We start from the raw sequence: 20,290 nt of genomic DNA on the forward strand, positions 1-20,290 counted from the left end.
ATTCCTGCCATCTATCATAAGTGGTTAGCTACTGAGACTTTCTTTAAAACATTGTATTTTACCATTAGCATTAGACTTAATTCAGAGATCCCATGTCTGTAACTACTCTAATAAAATGTAACTTCACAGGATCATGAGTATGGTTTTCAGATTCCAATATCAATAACTGAACTGGACTCTTGATTTTCAGGCTTTGTGAACCTGTATACAGTTAATGTTACAAGATCATGAAATCATTGAAATACTCAAGTAATTAATGTAATGATATGATGTATATGATTAAGTTTGCCTGGAGATACAGGTATTTATATAACTATTTTATATAAATAAATACATTATTTCATTGCATTATAACCTTCATGAACTCTCATATGTTAAAGAACAAAGAAGGAAAGAAAGAAAAAATTGGCTTAAATAAACACTATATGATTATATTCATGTAGTAATTGTATACCAAATGTATCTCTGCTGATAAGAAAATACATTACACTACTGTTTTGTAGGCAGAAACCAAGGGCAGGTTTATTTATCTGTAAACACTCTCACTTCTTTGTTTTGAATGTACTCATATTTTCTGGACATATGACTAATTACAACAGACATTAATCATGTGAGGTCAGAGCTTCTACAGAGGAACGGAAGACATCAGAATTAAACATATTTGTTGCCCAATTTAGAAATAATTTCTTAAATGGTTTGTGAAATCTGAATTTCTTTGATGCTCATGACCGTTTTATTATCATTGTTTATCCACAGTATATTTACTTTTCAATCAAATCAAATCAAATTAAACAAAGTTGAATATATCATTTTCACCTCTGAGGTTATCAAAATATTCATAGTGAATTTGTATTAATGAAAAAAATGTAAGCAAACAAACACAACAAACAGATACCATATAACTGCCAGAATAGAAACAAACAGGCATGCTTTTAAAACTGTTGAACTGCTGAATTTTAATTCACAACAAGCATTAACAGTCAAAAAATTTGAATATTCTCAAAATGATACTATTATACATTTGTAATGACAAATGCAGCAATACTATAATATATCAATAGGCGCTTTTACACTGCCATTTCTGATCCGGATCAAATGAATCGGTACATTTGATCAGGATCAGTGGTGTCGCATTTACACTGCCATTTGATCAGGATAAAATTTCAGCAACCACGGGGTCCTCGCATGCATATTTCTTTAGTTTTGTTACAGCATCTGTCATGTGAAACATTTTCCCATGATTTGATACAGTAACTTTGAATGCATTGAGATTGGTGCCCTAAACATGTATGATTTCGTTCACATCAGCAGATGCACAGAGAGAACTGCATGGAAGAGACACAACAGGAGACATTCTTAATCTACACATTTAAACCAAGGTAGGAAAGGTGAAAGCAGTGTTTTATGCATTTGTGTTTTTACCTTTTATATCTTTAGTTGTGTGCAAGACCAACTAGTCTATTGTACCACCCCAATTACGAAAAAGACGGGACAGTAAGATAAATGCAAAAAAACAAACAAAGTCATTTGAAAATTCAATTCACCCTGTACTAATTAACACATTATTTGATGTTTTACTTTGTGAATTTAATTTATTTTTGAAAATATACACTCATTTCAAATCTGATGACTGCAACACACTCCAAAAAAGTTGGGACAGTCGACTGTTTACCACTATGTAACATCACCTTTTCTTTTAATAACACTTATTAAGCGTTTGGGCACTGAAGACACCAGTTGGTTAAGTTTAGCAAGAGGAATTTCTCCCCATTCATCCATTATGCATTTCTTCAGCTGCACAACTGTACAGGGCCTTCGTTGCCTTATTTTGTGCTTCATAATGTGCCACACATTCTCAATGGGAGACAGGTCAGGACTGCAGGCAGGCCATGCTAGCACCCGCACTCTCTGCTTATGTAACCATGCGCTTGTAATCCGGGCAGAATGTGGTTTGGCGATGTCCTGCTGGAAAATGCAGGGACGTCCCTGGAAAAGACGATGTCTGGATGGCAGCATATGTTGCTCCAAAATGTGTACATATCTTTCTGCATTAACGGTGCCCTCACAGATGTGCAAGTTACCCATTCCATGGGCACTAACACACCCCCTTACCATGACAGACGCTGGCTTTTGGATCTGACGCTGATAACAGCTTGGATGGTCCTTTTCCTCTTTGGCCCGGAGAACACAACGGCTGTTTTGTCCAAAAACTATTTGAAATGTTGAATCATCAGACCACAAAACACGATTCTACTGTGCTACTGTCCATCTCAGATGAGACCGAGCCCAGAGAAGTCGGCGGTGCTTCTGGACAGTGTTGATGTCTGGCTTCTGCTTTGCATAGTAAAGCCTTAACTTGCATCTGTGGATGCAGCGGCGAATGGTGTTGACTGACAAAGGTTTACCAAAGTATTCCCGAGCCCATGTCAGGATATCCATTACAGACTCATGACGTTTTTTAAGACAGTGACGTCTGAGGGATCGGAGATCACGCACATTCAGAAGTGGTTTTCGGCCTTGCCCTTTATGCACCGAGATTTGACCGGATTCCTGAATCTTTTAATAATATTGTGCACTGCAGAAGGTGAAATGCCCAAAATCCTACCGATTTGTCTTTGGGGAATGTTGTTCTCAAAGTGTTGGATTATTCGCTGACGCATCTGTTGGCAGATTGGCGAGCCTCGACCCATCCTTGCTCTTGAAGGACTAGGCCTTTTTTTGGAGGCTTCTTATATACTATGATTACACGATTGCCTCACCTGTTTCACATCACCTTCTTATTTCAACTTGTCACATCGCTATTAGCCGTAAATTGCCTGTCCCAACTTTTTTGGAACATGTTGCATGCATCAATTTCAAAATAAACGTTTACCTTAAAAAAACTATGCAGTTGATTAAGTAAAACATGAAATACCTTGTCTTTATACGTTTTTGTTTAAATACAAGTCAAAGTACATTTACAAATCACTCCTCTATGTTTTTATTAGCATTTTTCATACTGTCCCAACTTTTTCGGAATTGGGGTTGAATATATCTGCAGGACGGAGTCGGAGTGTGTTATTATTGGCCAGTTTTGGATGATTGAATGTGAGTGTTTAGGTGGTTGGCACTGTATATGAGGGGATGTTGATTGCAATTGTGTTTTTGATGTTTTGCTCATTGGCTTTTTGTTGTTCTAGGTATTGAGCACACTATTGAGCACACTGTTTCTACCATATAAAGTGTTTTACTCTTTTATACATATAGTCAGTATGGCATTTGTACTCTGTTAATATCCTAATGAGCGGTTAAAGTTATACATTTTATTGATACCTGTTTTCTGTATATCAATGGCATTGTTTTAGTGGTGGAACAGGAAGTCTCTGAGTGCCAGTCAGAGTGCGGTATCTGTTTCATGTCAAGTGTTAAATTATTTAATTAATTTTTTATCCACACCCCTGTCCAGTAGCCCCCACATCCATCCTGTACAAAAACTAAATCAATGTGTCTAAATCAGGGGTTCCCAACCCTGGTACTGGAGGAGCCCCTACCCTACTGGGTTTTGTTCCAACCTAGCTCTTAATTACTTAATTGAACCCTTAATTGAACTAATCATTTCCTAAACCAGAGCTTATTAATAATTTTAAACAGTAGGGGTTTTAAGTTAAGTATAGGACTGTATAAATAACATATATAAGAACCAACTCTTTTATCACACAATTAAAAAGTCAAATCCAAGCAGATTGTTACATCAATTAAGGTTCAATTAAGTAATTGAGAGCCTGGCTGGAACAGAATCTAGCAGGGTAGGGGCTCCTCCCGGACCAGGGTTGGGGTCACTGGTCTAAATGGTGTAAGAGCTGAATTTGAAACTCTGACCAAAGTGTCCTCTGTGAAACCTGTTGAGGGAAAAACGATTTGAATATTTTATTTTAATGTCGTTTTGCTTTTGCCCAATTGGTGTAGCTGCTAGACTCGAGAAGATGAAATTTCGCTCAATCTTGCCCTTCGGGCTACATGCAGCGCTGGTGCTCGTGGCCTGGTGGTGGTACAGATCACGCAACCAGCAGCCTGAAGCCAGGACCAACACAGAGACCCCCAGACTGTCCGAGCCCCCCAGCCTCAGTGCCTCCTGCAGTGGAGACACCCCAGTCCTCCTGGAGAAGAGCCTCTCCCAGGCCGAGGACGGTGCTGAAGAGGGTCTGTCCGAGATCCCCAGACACCATCTCCTCCAGCGGAGACAGCTACTCCATCATGGAGAAGAGCCTCTCCCAGGCCGAGGACGGTGCTGAAATAGAGGACAGTGCTAAAGAGGGGCTGTCCGAGACCCCCAGCCTCACCGACTCCTCCAGTGGAGACAGCGACTCCATCATGGAGTGGAGCTGCTACCAGGAGATCGGCCACAGCTCTCCACTGCAGGTGTGTTTTGCGACAGCAGATGTAGGAAAACTGAGAGAGGATTAGACCTTCAGGAAGCTGACACTTGCTCATTCGTCTCAGTGTATTTGGCTAAGAGGATTGGCCAATAACTGTCATATGTCTACATGTATGTATTTTACTGTAAAATAATATGCATCAGTACTAACCCTGATGAACAGAACTGTCGTGGGGCCACACCTGTGTTGTTGTTGCTCTTAACATGCAAGTGCTCAATTTGCAGGGCGCAGAGGTGGACATTTGTGAGTCCATGAAAGACCTCCAACGTGTAGACAATCTGGAACCCGTGACAGGTCCACCACCGACAGAGCTGAAGTACTTTTGAACACTTAACTCCATTGTGTCACTTTATAATACGACAAGATTGTCTGGATATTTGCCATGTATCCATGCAAAGGCTGAGCTTACAGTTCTTGATTAACTCACTCTTGTCCCCCTCTCTCTCTTGTGCAGGGGGCAGCAACTGACAGACTTCGAGTGCGTGGCCGTTCTGGGGCGCGGTGGCTTCGGCAAGGTATACCCCAGTAACCCGAGTCATCGTGGCTGTAATGTGGGGCTGCAATTGATCAGTGGTTCAATCGAGGATGTGGAGAAGAGAGATTTGCTTGACACCACTTTTCCTAAAACATCTGTAGAGGCTGTCTGTGAGTGTAGATTATCCAGTTGAGGGTGGAAGTCGCTCATCTCGACTCTGTCTTGCTCTGACAGGTGGTGTTGGCCGATTACCAGCACAAGGGACACATGATGGCCATCAAGGCTTTGAAAAAAGCAGAGATCGTGGCCCGTGGAGACATTCACAGGTATTCTTTACTTGTTTCTGGGTTTGTAAGCAGAGCGGCGATAGTAACGCCTCGTCGTGTTAGCAAGGTCTTCGTTGACGTTTTGGACCGTCTCATTCTGCAAGGAAGCCACCATTTTGTCGCATCTGCATCTCTTGCACCCCAGCTCTCTCTAAACGTACAGTCACACGCTGTCTGTCTGTTATCTCTCCTCAGCCTCAGGTGTGAGAAGAGGGTCCTGGAGACGGTGCAAGACGAGCCATTCCTGGTCAAGTTCTATGGCTCCTTCCAGATGGCACATCATGTGTGCCTTGTCATGGATTTCGCTCCAGTACTTTTGAACACTTAACTCCATTGTGTCCGTCATCACAGGGGTGTTTGTGCCAGCGCTGTTCTTCCGTGTGACTTCTGTTTGTTCCCCGCTGTCCTGCTGACCAGCCATGATGAAGGCGTAAATAACTGGCCTCTCCTTGTTGTTTTGAATCATCCACAGCTTCTGGAGAACCCCGAGAGGCGCTTGGGGGTCGGGGAGGGAGGCGTGGAGCAGCTGAAGAGCCATTCCTTCTTCAAGGTACGTGACACCGGCAACCGCTTCACGGCCGCTCTGTCCCATGAAGGCGGCACCTCCTCATCCTCCCTCTCCTCTCTCTCTCGTTTCAGGGTTTGGATTGGGCTGCGTTGCAGGCGAGGAGGGTGACGCCTCCCCTTGTGGCCCCCTTCAAGAACCCCAAGGTCCTGGGCCAATCAGCAGACCCCATCCTCACGCCGCCTCTCAAGTGCAATGCACTGACTGAAGAGGAGAAGAACCTCTTCAGCGACTTTGATTATGTGGAAGATTGGTGGTAAGGTGGTGTTGGGTAGGGACACCAGAACATCAAACATTAGAATAGAGACCGTCCCAGAGAGAGAGACACAGACTGTCCCAGAGAGAGAAAGAGACAGACTGACTGTCCCAGAGAGAGAGAGGCAGAGACAGACCATCCCTGAGAGAGAGAAGCAGACAGACCGTCCCACATGGAGAGAGAGACAGACCATCCCTGAGAGAGAGAGAGGCAGACAGACCATTCCACAGAGAGAGACGAACAGACCATCCCTGAGTAAGAGAGAGAAACCGTCCCAAGAGAGAAAAAAAGACAGAGAGACAGACAGTCACAGAGAGAGAGCTGAAAAGGGGAAAATGAATAAATGCCTTTCTTTTTTAAACCCAGTCTGAATTGAGCATCCTGAGTTCTGTCCGAGCTGCTGTGGGGAGAGTGGGGGGCTGAGGTCTCCTTCACATTTATTGTTGTGACCTCATCGCTGTAATGAATTATAAGAGTGGATTATGGTGTTTGAAACACATTCGATCTTCAAGAAGGTATCCCCTGTGAGTGGTGAGGAGCCCCTGTATGTGAGATGCTAGAGGTGAAAAGTGGCTGTACTGTCTCACCACAGAATGACTGCTACACAATGCAGTGTATTCACTTACAACTCTTTCCAAATAACACATCACATCATGTGTGGCTGCAAAATAATATACTTTTATCAACCTGGTATCCTTCTCTACTATACTATTAGTAGTACAAGTAGCAGGAGTAGAGTGTGTGTGTGTGTGTGTGTGTGTGTGTATGTGTAGACACCCGTACTCAGGGCTTCAACTCCACAGTTACTACAGTCCACCCACAGACGACCTTTAGTCCTTTACCGCTGCTGGGATTTTTAAGTGTGTCATGTAAGGGCTCCTGTATCCACGGCGACATTTTATTTTGTGCTAAAATTCAGTTTTTAAAATCATTGAAACAGATCAATCTCAGTCAATATAAACACGTATTCAATGCTGGAATGTTACAAGCCCTTAAATTAAAGCCTATTATACAAGACAATCATGTGCAGTTCTTAATACATTCCTCTCGCTGTATCTTTTCCCCTGAGAAGTATTTTTGGTCATAAATCATTCTTTACAATTAAGTTGTTCCTACAAAGTACATTTTCCTTTCCTCCTTATCCATAAACACGATATTACATTCTGTCAAGTCTGTCATTCGTTTTAAGTTTTGTCATCTGAACAGTCAAACACATACGTGATTATATAGGTTTTAAATACTTAGTTGTCTATGTGTTATAGCAAGGCATCTAATAATATTTCAGTTTAAATAGGAATCACTCTATCATGAATAGCGGATAGGGTTTGGTCCCCCAATTTTAAATACCCAATTGTACCCAGTTAAGCACTGATCCAGGATGGATGAAGACGTGGAAATAGTAAAAGGTTTTGGTTCAGTCGATCACATTGTAGCTTTATATTGGAATACATGAGCCATAATCATATTTAACAGTTTCAAACCAAACTGCAAAACCCTGGGGCTCCAGAGTGGAGCATCCACCGTTCTCAGGATATTGAAAGTGAAAAGGAGCAGTTGTGACGCGTCAGGGTCTAAAAACCTCCAGCGAGGCGTCGGTTTGCAACACCTATGTTAACCCCCTCCCTGCCACACATGGCTTCCTCTGTCTACAAAAAAAATAAAAAGTTGTCAGCGTGAGTTGGCAAAACAAGCCTTTATTTTTAAACCTACATACGATTATAAATTGGGCCCGAGTACACAATTATTCTTGTACACTAAGGACAATGAGGAGAGGAGTCAGCCATCATTCAATATCTCCAAGGAACAGCTGGAGTCTCTTAGAACAGGACTTCACCATTCCCGAGATATCACGCGTGTCGTCTGTAAGTGTGCAGAGCATCCGGAGGAGACTGACACATGATGGACAGATCTGAGGATGAACTTCGACATCTGGTCTCTGACATCAGTGCAGAATATCCTGATTCAGGACACAAGGAGAATGGCTTTGTAAATAGTGCAAAGTCAGGAAGGGTATTTCTAACACGCACGCACACGCACGCGCACGCACACGCACGCACACGCACGCAACGGCCAATCAGAATAGAAAAAAAGGCATTTAGGTCATGAATAATTTGCGCTAATGGTTGTAAAAAGATGTGCTATGCATACTGTACTTACAGTCGGTCACTACGTGACAAGTATCATTTGTCTGGTGTCCACTGTAAAGATTTACAGGTCAATGTTGCGTCACTGATCAATTAGGTTTTGAAAAGCAAATAATGTAAAGAAATTCCCTCCCTGACACCAAGGTTTTCTAGCCCAGTATCCATACTTGGGAGGCCGACGTCAAATCATCGCAAAATAATACCCGACAAAAGTTCAGTTCTGCAGTAGATACAATCAATATAATTTTCCTTCAGGTTTCCAAGACAAAGTCGCTGGACTCCACCATGTCATATGTCTGCTATAGGGGCCACTACCTCTTGGGGGGACACTAGTGTTCACTGCAGACCTGTAGAGTGAATTAAAGCCACTTTTTAGGAGAAGAACTGCGTTAACAACATGAGCAGACAAGAATGTTCAGTTTGTTATCTGTAGAGTTTTAAATAAAATGTCCCGCTAGGACTTTCACAGCCCAACCACACTGAACTCAATGTGACAGTGTCTTGTTTCTGTAACACATCAAATTAAGGTTCTCTTTATAAAAACAATTTATAGATTGTAATTAAAACTCCATGTTTCTCTGAGAATATTGTAACGAACCCTGTCCTAGTAAGGTTGTGTTCCAAATGGGTTTGACAGAGTAGTGTGTAGATGCCACCACCTTTGTTTTACTTGAATGGTCCAGTCAGATTACCTCCAGCTTCCAGGGATGTTATGTAAAAGGGAATAGTGAAATACCAGGAGGAAATGCAAAAAGTCTTCTTAATAACCAATTAAATAAAAGCTGGGTGCACAATGTGCAATTTAGGCAATAGAATACAATCACAGTCTCACTAGACAATCCATAAATAGTCCATATCCATTAAATAGTTCAGTTAATTTCTCAACCAAATCATTCCTCATACATTGACACAATTGTTATGATCTAACAGCAAATAACCTTCATAACAATACTAAAATACACACAAATGGAAGTGAAAAAGAACCACAATATAAATATCAAATAAACCACACAATAAACACACTAATATAGATAACCACAATTCCAACACAGCAATTCCAACCATAAAAAACAATCCAAATTCTTCAATATAAACCCAGGATTCACAATAAACCAAAAATAGGTTAATTGCCGTTTTATATCAGTTAATTGGAATAATGTCATTAATAGGATCCAGCACTGTTCAATCAATCAATCACTTGACCCTATTACACAGATTGATTAACACCAGCATGTTTTTTAAGTCTACCCCAGTAAGTCATCGTGGCTGTAATGTGGGGCTCCAATCAATCAGTGGTTCAATCGAGGATGTGGAGAAGAGATTTGCTCGACACCATTTTTCCTAAAACATCCATAGGATCCAGCACTGTTTAATCAAACAATCACTTGGCCCGATTACACAGATTGATTAACAGCAGCATGTTTTTAAGTCTAATTCAAAAGTTCAAAAGTTATTTAAAACTGCTTAAAAACTGCTCTTATTATGGACAAGGACCAACATAAAACCATATTAAAACAAAGAAAGCATTAAATTAGTTACACACAATCCCACAAACAATGTAAACACATATAGATTTAAAATGGAGCCAGAGAACTTCCCTTCAATTGGACAGCTCCCCCCTCCCTGGATTTTGGCACAAAACAAGGCACACGGAGTTTAGTCTAGAACAGGCAGCCCCATATTCTCTGCACACAGACCAACCCCAAACAGTGCTAGCAGTAGAAAAGTCTCTCCCGTGTATCTTCTGAGGACTGCTTATATCTCCATCTGCTCCTGATATGACATCCCCTGATTGGTCACAATGCTCAGTCCAATTAAGGTTAATAAGAGCCAATTAAATCAGTGACTGAGCCGACTGGCTCATCACACTGTATTTACAATTATCAGTTAAACTGTACGATGCAGTGACATAATACTGTGCATAATAATGTAGGTAGGCCTTCATTGGTGCAATTAAAAACAAACCACCAAAAGTCAAATCGGTAAAACTGTTTAACAAATCTCATAGGCAGCTGCAGTGCACAAGAACTGTGCAAAAATTACATTAATCATTAACTTGCTTTGATAAACATCTGCCTGCCATCTTAATTCATCCGGATTAATGTACCTACAATATTGATAATGTGGCAGTGAGAGTACTTCCTTACAGGACAAAAATTAAACTACACCACCTCTTAGTGTTCCTTGGAGCAAGAGGATCCCCAATATTTTAGAACATAAGAATATACGAAAGTTTACAAATGAGAGGAGTCCATTCGACCCATCGTGCTCGTTTGGTGTCCATTATTAACCAAGTGATCCAAGGATCCTATCCAGCCTATTTTTAAATGTTCCCAAATTTTCAGCTTCAACCACATCGCTGGGGAGTTTGTTCCAGATTGTGAATACTCTCTGTGTGAAGAAGTGTCTCCTGTTTTCCATCCTGAATGCCTTGAAGCCCAATTTCCATTTGTGTCCCCAGGTGCGTGTGTCCCTGCTGATCTGGAAAAGCTCCTCTGGTTTGATGTGGTCGATGCCTTTCTTGATTTTGAAGACTTGAATCAAGTCCCCACGTAGTGTCCTCTGTTCCAGGGTGAAAAGGTTCAGGTCCCTCAGTCTCTCAGTAGGAGAGATGGAACTCCACTAACAACCTCACTCCAGTTAGAAGCAACTCCTCTTATCAACACCCTCTGTTTCCTGCTGTATATCATATAATATGCTTTCATGTGATCTACAGCTGCAGTTGAATGTTCAAAAAACTCCAATACATTTGTAAGACATGATCTGCCTCATTTAAACCCGTGTTGACTATCTCCAAGAATATGGTTTTCATTAAGATGCAACTCTATTTTCCATCTAATCATTTTTTCCAAAATTTTACAAGTAATGCAGGTGAGACTGATTGGTCTGTAATTTCCTGGCTCAGTTTTGTCCCCTTTCTTGTGGATTGGTATGACATTTGCTGTCTTCCAGGCAGTTGGCACATTCCCTGTTCTAAGTGTCATTTGGAATAGTTTAGTTAGTGGCCTATAAATAATGTCCCTCATTTCTTTAAGTACTGTTGGAAATATACTATCTGGCCCAGGTGATTTGTTTGTTTAATTCTGCTAGCTCCTTTAGTACCTCCTCCTCATTTACCCTGATATCTCTTAGGATTTGACTGGACTGGTTGTTAACCTGTGGCATTGTAGTATACTCCATTTAATCTTACATCAAGCATCACAGGACAAAAACTACTGTGGTAAACTAAGCTTTTATTGATCACTGATGTACTTGTACAGCTCAGGAAAGTGCATGCTATAAACTATAAAAACTATAAAAGGGCAGAAAGGGAGAACTGCCGGAACGTGACTTCCACTGATTCATGACCCCTTCAAATATTGGAGTTGCTCAGGGATCATGTTACAATTACTGCACTTAATATAAAACTTAACTAACTATCAATATTCTAAGGCATGTTTAATACCTCCTCCTCATTTATCCTGATCTCTCTTAGGGGTTGACTGTACTGGTTGTTAACCTGTGGCATGTTATCCGCTTTCTCTCTTGTAAAAACCTGTGTAAAATACTCATTTAGAACATTTGCCACATCTTGTTAGTTTTCCAAGATACTTCCATTTCTGCCCTTTATCTGTTTCACTTCCTCCTTTATTGACCTCTTGCTGTTGTAGTATTGAACAAAAGCTCTTTGTATTCGTTTTAGCTCCAAGAGCCATGTTTCTTTCTATTTCCCTCTTTGCTTTCCTGATCCCTTTCTTAAGATCTCTTTGCAGTTCAAAATATTCTTTGTATTTTGTTTTGTCTCTATCTCTTTTGTATGTGCTATACAATATTTCCTTCTACTTCTGTTAAACCATTTTAGCCAATATTTTTTGGTCCTCAATTTGCTAAGTTTTGGTACAAACCTAAGTGCTAGGTTTTGGTATTATTGCCGTCGCAAGAAGGTTTGCTGTGTCTCCCAGTACAGTCTCAAGAGCGTGGAGGAGATACCAAGAGATGGGCTGTTACACGAGGAGAGCTGGACAGGGCTGTATAAGGGCATCAACCCAGCAGCAGGACCGGTATCTGCTCCTTTGTGCGAGGAGGAACAGGAGGAGCACTGCCAGAGCCCTACAAAATGAGCTCCAGCGTGCTACTAGTGTGCATGTTTCTGACCGAACTGTCAGAAACAGACTCTATGAGGGTGGCATGAGGGCCCGACATCCTCTAGTGGGACCTGTGCTCACAGCCCAGCACCATGCAGCTCGATTGGCATTCGCCAGAGAGCACCAGAATTGGCAGGTCCGCCATTGGCGCCCCGTTCTCTTCACAGATGAGAGCAGGTTCACACTGAGCACATGTGACAGTCGTGAAAGAGTCTGGAGACGCCGTGTTGAATGTTATGCTGCCTGCAACATCATCCAGCATGACTGGTTTAGTGGTGGGTCAGTGATGGTCTGGGGAGGCATATCCTTGGAGGGTCGCACAGACCTCCACGTGCTAGCCAACGGTACCCTGACTGCTGTTAGGTAACGGGATGAAATCCTCAGACCCATCGTCAGACCTTATGCTGGTGCAGTGGGCCCTGGGTTCCTCCTGGTGCAGCACAATGCCCGGCCTCATTTGGCCAGAGTGTGTAGGCAGTTCCTGGATGACGAAGGCATTGATGCCATTGACTGGCCCTCACATTCCCCACACCTGAATCCAATTGAGAACCTTTATGTATTGGAGCATCCAACGCCGCCAAGTAGCGCCACAGACTGTCCAGGAGCTCACTAATGCCCTGATCCAGGTCTGGGAGGAGATCCCCCAGGACACCATCCGTCATCTCATCAGGAGCATGCCCAGACATTGTCGGGAGTGCATACAGGCATGTGGGGGCTATACACACTACTGAGTCACATTATGAGTTGCCGTGATTGTAATTCACACAAGTTGGAACAGCCTGTGATTTCAATTGTTTACTTTGATTTTCGGTGCGAGTCTGAATCCAGCCCTCAATCGGTTGGTGATTTTGGTTTCCATTGATCGTTGTTACGTCATTTTGTTCTCAATGAATTACACAATGTACAGTACAAGATTTTGATCTTTAATATATTTTGTTCATCGAGATCCGATATGTGATTTAAGTGTTGGCTTAATTTTTTTGAGCATTGTATGTTCACTCCTCTCATGGTTTTAGATACACTTTGAATTTATGGTACATTGTTTTGACAGAAAGGAGAGTGAAGAGGCAACTTGTCATCTTACATTATACCTTCACTTGCTTTACACACACAGACAGCCTAAATAGTGTCCTCTGCTCCCTTGTCCGTGGCGCAAGAGCTCTTGGACGCCCCCAGTAAATAGTGGCCATGGGGACAGTTACAGATGGACTGTGTTCCCACTGATGTGTGTCCCTTCCTCTGTCCCACTGGCTGTGTGAATGAGACCATTTTACAGCCTGTATGATGTGTAAGTGTAACACCTCAGGGCTACAGAAAATAGGTTATCTATGTGACACACACTTTTGATCAGGTTGGTGTTCTCACCAAAATAAAACCCAAAATAAACAAATACATAAACCTTCTTTATTGTTAAAAATCACAACCATGTAAAAGGTGAAGGACTGGGGGTGTAGCGGTGGTCTCCAAAACACAAAATAAACACATACCACACCAATATCACACAGTAGAACTATAAACTTAGAATAACCATGAAAAACCCTATGAACAATGAATAGTCGATATAAATACAGCTAATTAATAACAATAATAAATAGAAAGCTACAATACCAGCCCCCACCACTAAACAGGATGATCCTTAGGAATCAAATAAGGCTTACAATAGTCTGTGCTAAAAGCATCTATTAGAAGTTTATTTAAAAAACACATTAAAAACAATGATCCTTAAGATTGCACTACCCCAAATAGCAATAGATCAATCGTCAGGGAGAAACTACGAGGACACAACAGCTCGATATGAACATATAAACACACAAACAGGTCGGCCGCCCTGCGTGAACGGGTTAATCTAAACCCTCTACAAAAGAAGCAGTGATAGAAAACGTATTTTCCACTTGTGCTTGGTGCAAAATAGCAATTTAAGTGTTTGGTCTTGCTACCACCAGTCCCATTACCAGGGGTTAAATTGGGATTTGTTATGTGGGGGGGCTCTGTGGTTTCAGGCTTTCAAGGGGTGCACATGTGTATGCAAAGCCTACAAAATCTTATCAATTGACAAATATGTAAAATATAAGTTGAGAGAGCCCTCTGCTCTGAACACTAAAATGCTGATCAAAATCATTCTAGATGCTGGCAGTTTGCAAAGCTACATCTGATGACAATAAAATATTTCTGTGCCCTCTCCTTTGTGTCAGTATCAAATATAGGAATGATGTAACCACTAAAGGAGAGAATATAAATACAAAATACTAAGAGTAGAACAGTCTTTTTATTAGGAAAATTAAACTGGAATTAATTAAATCGTTTGAATACACCATACAGGGGCAGACTGGGACTAAAAAGTGGTCCTGGACTTTCTAGCACAGAGTGGCCCACGGTACCCGGTCCACAACACACCAAACAGTCTACCCCTACACCATATGATATGAAATGGACTCGAACAGCAGGCGTGTAGGCCGCAGAACATGCTAGTAAGCTGGCGAACCTGAGAACAAATGAAAAGTGTTCTTTGAACAAGTTCCAGATTTCGTGATTAATTTTCACGAATAAAAACGTTTCGAAAGCATAGGCTTTTGCTTCACAAATCTCACCCTGTGGCAACAAACAGGTAGCCTACTGTACATGTTAAGTAGTGACTCAGTAGTGACTAACACAGACCTAGCCTACCTTTTGAAGTAGCCTGTAAGCTTCCTCCTCTTTGCCTCACTCATATATTTTACCTCTGAAACTTTGAGATCAGATCATTGGTAGGAAACCAACTTGCGACTTACAGTCTTGTATAATACGAGTGCAAAAAAAAATGTTTTAACGAAACCTTGCGTACACTTCACGCCAAAGTGGCGAAGACCTTAATACGTGGGATGCATTTAGTACTAGAAAACTAGTGAAATGAGTTGAGAGGAATGGAAATCCAGAATTCGTCAGTTCCATATCCGGGATTCAACAGCAGTGAGTATACTGTGAAACAAAAGGTGACCCCAATTATTGAACTAAGGCCATTCAGACAATGATGTCTTGTGTTTTGTATAAATATGTTTATCTTTCAAGTTGAGAAAACTACACCAAGGGGGAGGGGCCTTTGAGTTCAATGAGGTTCAGTGGTAATGTCATAGAGTCTTCTCCATCTCCTATTGATCATCTATATACCATCTTAAAAACGTGCTATGTTGTGGTCCACTTCCATATAAGCTGTCATTGGAGCACATAGTGTTCTAACATGACATTAAAAAGAGGTTTTATATTTTTACCTTTCAGTCTAACTTAATGTTGACATCATTGAGAAACTGCAAGTTGACCATATAGTGCATCATATGGTGTTGTTGAATGTTTGTACAACATTCTGTACATACACTTTGCTTCTGGAATTATATATTAATCACTCATTTTAACTGACTTTGTAGCCTGTAAGCTTCCTCCTCTTTGCCTCACTCATATATTTTACCTCTGAAACTTTGAGATAAGATCATTGGTTGGAAACCAACTTGCGATTTACAGTCTTGTATAATACGAGTGCAAAAAAATAATAATTTAACGAAACCTTGCGTACACTTCACGCCAAAGTGGCGGGAGCATAAACCATCACTCCGATTGCCCTGTGAATGACGCTATCAAAGATTTTTTGAAGCTCTGACGTAATCTTGTAAACTTTAGGGGCAGACCTCATTTATTATGTGCTACAAAAGCAATGAGTTTGAATCATTGCTTGAATTAGTAAGAACGAGAAAGTTGTAAAAAAAATGTAGCCTATATTGTTGAAAATGTATGAGGAAAGTCGTAAGCCTATGTGCCAGGGCTCAGCCCTGGATGGCCCTGGCCCAATTTAACCCCTGAGTGTGTCATATGTGTGTCAGTGTCAGTCCAAGGTTTGGCTTAGAGAAAGTCATGGTGGATGGAGAATGGCTTGACTAATTGGATATCCATCAATAATGACAGAGCCGGTGGTGTACCTTTACCTTTTGTGATGCCTGTTTTCTATTCCAATTCCTCTGGTCAGGAGTGAAAGAAAACACAGACATATTGATGCAACTATGGTTTATGTATGACTTTATTAAGGATTCATGCTTGATGCCAGGAATGTTTCAGAAATGTCATACTGATGCTACAGGTCTGATATAGGTCTTCGGTAAAATGAATTCACATGGCTAAAAATGTGTTTGGCTTAAGAAAGGCCTAGTGACAAATTAATATATCTGGGTACCAGTAAGGATAATTTGTCTGTTCCTTCTGCATGCTGTTAACCTGCGGTCTACTCGGACTGTCCATATAGGGTTTAGTATGGCCTGTTGTATATGAAAAGCTGCTTGACCATCTGACTGATTCAAATAATACATGTTTCTGAAACATTAACTTAATTTTAAAAATGTACATACATAAATGCTCGATATTCAAAATAGAAATTAAAGTAAATGCAATGGTTTTTTTTCTGTTCTGTTAACCTAAATACTACAAATATGTGTCTTCCGTTCTAAACTTTGTTGTTTACTGTAAACTAAAATGTTTTGTTATGGCTACATTAGATATGTTGGTAAATTAAAAGGAAAAAAAACACTATCCAGTTTCATCCCAACACGAGCTGATAATATTGAACATTCAAAATTTGTTTTATTTAATTAATTATTGCTTCAATGTTTAACTGAGAAGTTAATAGAAGCAGCAAACGTTAAATAAAAAAACAAATGTATGCCTTTCCTAACCAATATTTCTAATATCAGCACAGTGTTTGTTACTCTTAATACGTGGGATGCATTTAGTACTAGAAAATTGGAATTGATTTAATCATTTGAATACACCAAACAGGGGCGAACTGGGACTAAAAAGTGGTCCTGGACTTTCTAGCACAGAGCGGCCCACGGTACCCGGTCCGCAACACACCAAACAGTCTACCCCTACACCATATGATATGAAATGGACTCGAACAGCAGGTGTGTAGGCCGTAGAACATGCTAGTAAGCTGGCGAACCTGAGAACAAATGAAAAGTGTTCTTTGAACAAGTTCCAGATTTCGTGATTAATTTTCACGAATAAAAACGTTTCGAAAGCATAGGCTTTTGCTTCACAAATCTCACCCTGTAGCAACAAACAGGTAGCCTACTGTACATGTTAAGTAGTGACTCAGTAGTGACTAACACAGACCTAGCCTACCTTTTGAAGTAGCCTGTAAGCTTCCTCCTCTTTGCCTCACTCATATATTTTACCTCTGAAACTTTGAGATCAGATCATTGGTAGGAAACCAACTTGCGACTTACAGTCTTGTATAATACGAGTGCAAAAAAAAATGTTTTAACGAAACCTTGCGTACACTTCACGCCAAAGTGGCGAAGACCTTAATACGTGGGATGCATTTAGTACTAGAAAACTAGTGAAATGAGTTGAGAGGAATGGAAATCCAGAATTCGTCAGTTCCATATCCGGGATTCAACAGCAGTGAGTATACTGTGAAACAAAAGGTGACCCCAATTATTGAACTAAGGCCATTCAGACAATGATGTCTTGTGTTTTGTATAAATATGTTTATCTTTCAAGTTGAGAAAACTACACCAAGGGGGAGGGGCCTTTGAGTTCAATGAGGTTCAGTGGTAATGTCATAGAGTCTTCTCCATCTCCTATTGATCATCTATATACCATCTTAAAAACGTGCTATGTTGTGGTCCACTTCCATATAAGCTGTCATTGGAGCACATAGTGTTCCAACTTGACATTAAAAAGAGGTTTCATATTTTTATCTTTCAGTCTAACTTAATGTTGACATCATTGAGAAACTGCAAGTTGACCATATAGTGCATCGTATAGTGTTGTTGAATGTTTGTACAACATTCTGTACATACACTTTGCTTCTGGAATTATATATTAATCACTCATTTTAACTGACTTTGTACACTAAATTAAGATTATATACAGTGGGGGAAAAAAGTATTTGATCCCCTGCTGATTTTGTACGTTTGCCCACTGACAAAGAAATGATCAGTCTATAATTTTAATGGTAGGTGTATTTTAACAGTGAGAGACCGAATAACAACAAAAAAATCCAGAAAAATGCATTTCAAAAAAGTTATACATTGATTTGCATGTTAATGAGGGAAATAAGTATTTTACCCCTTCGACTTAGTACTTGGTGGCAAAACCCTTGTTGGCAATCACAGAGGTCAGACGTTTCTTGTAGTTGGCCACCAGGTTTGCACACATCTCAGGAGGGATTTTGTCCCACTCCTCTTTGCAGATCCTCTCCAAGTCATTAAGGTTTCGAGGCCGACGTTTGGCAACTCGTACCTTCAGCTCCCTCCACAGATTTTCTATGGGATTAAGGTCTGGAGACTGGCTAGGCCACTCCAGGACCTTAATGTGCTTCTTCTTGAGCCACTCCTTTGTTGCCTTGGCTGTATGTTTTGGGTCATTGTCATGCTGGAATACCCATCCACGACCCATTTTCAATGCCCTGGCTGAGGGAAGGAGGTTCTCACCCAAGATTTGACGGTACATGGCCCCGTCCATCGTCCCTTTGATGTGGTGCAGTTGTCTTGTCCCCCAAAGCATAATGTTTCCACCTCCATGTTTGACGGTGGGGATGGTGTTCTTGGGGTCATTCCTCCTTCTCCAAACACGGCAAGTTGAGTTGATGCCAAAGAGCTCGATTTTGGTCTCATCTGACCACAACACTTTCACCCAGTTTTCCTCCGAATCATTCAGATGTTGGCAAACTTCAGATGGGCCTGTACATGTGCTTTCTTGAACAGAGGGGCCTTGCGGGCGCTGCAGGATTTCAGTCCTTCATGGCGTAGTGTGTTACCAATTGTTTTCTTGGTGACTATGGTCCCAGCTGCCTTGAGATCATTAACAACATCCTCCCGTGTAGTTCTGGGCTGATTCCTCACCGTTCTCATGATCATTGAAACTCCACAAGGTGAGATCTTGCATGGAAACCCAGACCGAGGGAGACTGACAGTTATTTTGTGTTTCTTCCATTTGCGAATAATCGCACCAACTGTTGTCACCTTCTCACCAAGCTGCTTGGCGATGGTCTTGTAGCCCATTCCAGCCTTGTGTAGGTATACAATCTTGTCCCTGACATCCTTGGACAGCTCTTTGGTCTTGGCCATGGTGGAGAGTTTGGAATCTGATTGTTTGATTGCTTCTGTGGACAGGTGTCTTTTATACAGGTAACGGGCTGAGATTAGGAGCACTCCCTTTAAGAGAGTGCTCCTAATCTCAGCTCGTTACCTGTATAAAAGACACCTGGGAGCCAGAAATCTTGCTGATTGATAGGGGATCAAATACTTTTTTCCCGCATTAACATGCAAATCAATGTATAACTTTTTTGAAATGCGTTTTTCTGGATTTTTTTGCTGTCATTCTGTCTCTCACTGTTAAAATACACCTACCATTAAAATTATAGACTGATCATTTCTTTGTCAGTGGGCAAATGTACAAAATCAGCAGGGGATGAAATACTTTTTTCCCTCACTGTACATTATACATTATTTTTTAAACTCGGCTAACACATTTTTGATCACTTGCTTAGAATTTCCTTTTTTATAATGGTGATTCAAATACTTTCCTACATTGTATAACTGTGTCACAAAAATAATAAAACAAATCCTGCCTGGGAAATAAAATACAAAATGATTAAGCATCTCCTTTACTGCTAGTTAGTAGACTAATATTATTGGAAGTTATTTTAATAATTTACTTCCAACTTTAAATATAAAACATTTGCAGAGTATTACAAAGCATCCTACCTCAGAAAGGAGAACACAGAACTCTTGGTAAAGTATTATTTCATATTTGATGCATTTATCTGATACTCTTTTCTAATAATATGGCAAGCATTCTTGTTTATGGTTTATGTCACAAAAGGATTATGTTGCTGGTGGTGTTTTAGTGATGAATTTTATCTTATGTTTATTACCCCTTCTCTGAGAGTGTGTGTCTCAGTGGTCCATTTGAATATAAATAAGTTAAGGAAGATAACAAGTAGATACAGTGGGGGAAAA

This window comes from Amia ocellicauda, chromosome 6 (genome assembly GCF_036373705.1).
Source record: "Amia ocellicauda isolate fAmiCal2 chromosome 6, fAmiCal2.hap1, whole genome shotgun sequence".
Taxonomy (NCBI): Eukaryota; Metazoa; Chordata; class Actinopteri; order Amiiformes; family Amiidae; genus Amia; species Amia ocellicauda.